A 3,388-nucleotide genomic window follows, 5' to 3' on the forward strand; every position below is an offset into this window, starting at 1 on the left:
GTTCACTCATGCAATGGGAGCCTGCAATTATCTATAATTTCTTGATTTAAACATGCATAACAGTCCACTAGGTGAAGATATTTTGTAATCAAATAACCACACACACACACACACACACACACACACACACACACACACAAATGGAGAATAAAATAAATGACAATTGAGTTTCTATGCATGTGTAAAAATAAATCAGTAAATGCTCATTTTACTACTTGTGATTTTATTGAACACAATGTTAAGCTTGTAGCTATAATCAAAGCTTTACATAACCATCAGGTCAAAGATTATTTTTGATGAAGAAATAATTTTTTGAATCCATGAAGTAAAGAAAATAATAACTACATTATATATCACAAGATGGAAGGAGAGCATTTGCTTAAATTCACCAAAAAAATGGCAAAAATTAAAACAATGACTAAGGAATTTCTCTGATATTATCACTACCCAGTAAACACATGAATAAAAAAATAAGAATTTGTAATCCATATATTTGTATAAAATTACATCAGAGCAGTAAAAGTTTTGGATAATAAAAAACGTAGAGGGTTAAAACAACAAACAAATTCCACTTAGGTATGTGTGGAACACAGTAGCTACAAGTTCACCTCACTATTGAAATAAATGTAGCCAAATTACTAGTCAGTGAAGATATTGCTGAGTGTAAGCAGCAGAATTTTCATGGCATGATGTTGTAGACTTAAGAAAACACAGAAGAAACTATTTATATATATATTTATACATATACATATATATACACACACACATATATATACATACATATATATATACATACATGTATATGTATATATATGTTATATATATTTCAGAGAGAAGGGGGTGGAGAAATAAAGAAATAAAGTAGAAAATGACAGACTGTGTCTATGTATCTACCTGAAGCATATACTATTCCTGGAAGGCATTTAATTCCTTTGTCACGGTTATCTTTTGATATGCTTTATATTCTAATTTTGTTTAGTCAAGGGGACTCACTTAGAAGATGTGTTAGAATTGAATACATTGAAGATATATAAAGAAGATGGAGAGAAAGGGATTATAGTCAAGATACCTGGAGTGGAAAGGCTTTGTTCTTCAGCACTTGGGAAAGATTTGTGTCACGAAGCCTGAATTCTTATGTTAGAGATTTCTGCCTAACTTTTTAAAAGACTACAGTGGATGTGTAATTAATCTATGTTTTCTTAATGTTTTCTGACAATAAAAAATGAAAATTTCATTAAAAAACAATTTTCTCTTAATGTTAACACTTAAAAACCAAATTGAAACATTCTCTCAAAAAATCAGAAATTTTAAATTTAACAATGTATTGTGAATTTATTGTACTTATTGAAAAGATGGCATGAGTTTTGTGTTTTGTGTAAACTGTCAGTTTTTCTATGGAAAACATAGTTTTGTCAACTTACAGCTCAGAATCTTCCGATAACAGTAATTTTTTTAAACCTTAATTATATGTTGTTCTATGGCTAATACTTAGTTTATTACCCAGACACTTTACTAGTAAGTGAAAATATTTTAAAATATATGTAAACCATGTGTCCCCTCTCTCTTTCTCATGCATCAATCTAATGTCAGTAAGAGCTTTTATAGGAAACTAATTCTTCCATTTTTAAACCACTTTCTGTTGATCAAATCCTTCAATTAAATTAGTTTAATGGGTTTTGTCTAATCCATTTGTCCAAAATTGACATGTGTGATAATGTCATCCCTGTAATTTTATCTAGAGGAAAATCTGAATGATTCAAAGACTGATTACAAAATACCCTTTAAAATGGTTTTACTGAAATTAAATCTACATAACCAAATGCACTTTTTAAGATTAGCAATTCTGCAGCACTAATATCATTCACAATATCATGCATCTATTACCCCTCTTTCCACAGTAATTGCATACCCTCAAAAAGAAAGATACCTTTCCGTGAATCAGTCAGCCACTATCTCACCATGATCACTAGCCAATGTGCAGAAGCATCGACTTGCTTTCTTTAGCTTCATCTCTATCCTCTCCTAATACTTCATGTGAGGGCAACAATGTGTTAAGTTTGTCATTTGGTATGTTTTCAAGAGTTCGCATGAACACTAGTATACCAGAATATTTAAATTTTTGTCAATGTCTCTACTCCATCTTCAGGATTGGATCTTGAGGTCCCCAGACATGTATGTAGCAGAGGCTTTGCTGTATTCTAGGTGATTGTATTTGAAATGATGGGCACTTTAGGCAAAGGGGCATGCTGGAAATGCACCAGCAATTAAGAATTGGAGATTCCTGTCTATTCTGTGTTTCTTTCTTTCTCCCTTTTGATTTCCAAGCATGAGGAGAGTCAGTTTAGTCTGTTTTGTAATTCTACTCTGATGTGTCACCACAGGCCAAATGTGATGGGCGCAACAAATCATGTACGTGGAACCAAAGGGAAATGCCTGTTGACAAGATGATAAAATTGGGTATTTGTAGTGATAAGAGAAGCTGATGAGCAAACTTATTTCTGATTTGTTTTTTTTTATGTGAGAGATGGTGAAAAGACATTGTAAAAATTTTCATTGCATGAATTGGGGAAAAGCTAGGGGGAAAAAAAAAGCGAAAGAAAAAATCCAGAAAACTACATGATGGAACACGGTGAATAAATGTGCTGAGGGTTCAAAAGAACAGAGGACAGACAGACAGACAACAGATACTGAGTGTTTTTCCTTGATTCTCATGTAGAAGGAATGTTCTATTAGAGATTATCTGTGGGGTCTGAAAGCTGTGCAATGGGGGAGGGAGAAGAGGAAGTCCAGAACAAAATTGAGGTCTAGACATGGAGACATGTCCTCCCTGACCTGGGCCTGCATTCTTTGGCTCATATAGCTTTACCAACCCCACGTCCATCACCTTAGAGTTAGCTAGCCTGGTGACCAGATTACAAGTGAGACTTCCATTCTCCTTATTAAAACATGTCCAGCAAGCATCTGAAATTCCTCTTCATGCAAATGAAGCATTCCCAGCCCCTTGGCACCAGCCAATGTACATTGACCCCCCCCAAACCTCAACACATTTCACAAATTTTATATAGTCCTTGTTCACGCTTAATAAAGAAGGTTCACTGAAACCATCACTAAAGTGATGTTTCACTGAAAATCATCTCCGAAGGAGGTTTTTCCTCCCACACTCATGTCAATGCCAACCAAGATCCCGTGTAGCCCACTTGCCTGGCTAAGCCTCATTCCTCCCACTCCTGCCTGGTGCTCTACATGCCTGTATACACCTAGGGGAAAAGCAGACCTAGCTGACAGTCTTCCTTGCTACGCTGATTCAATGACTTGCATTCATTTAATTCCAGTTAAGAGATGGCTTGTGGTGGCCCTGCTGTGTTCTTGGAAGAACTCTAAACCGAAA

This window comes from Mastomys coucha, unplaced genomic scaffold, assembly GCF_008632895.1.
Source record: "Mastomys coucha isolate ucsf_1 unplaced genomic scaffold, UCSF_Mcou_1 pScaffold22, whole genome shotgun sequence".
In the NCBI taxonomy this organism is placed as follows: Eukaryota; Metazoa; Chordata; class Mammalia; order Rodentia; family Muridae; genus Mastomys; species Mastomys coucha.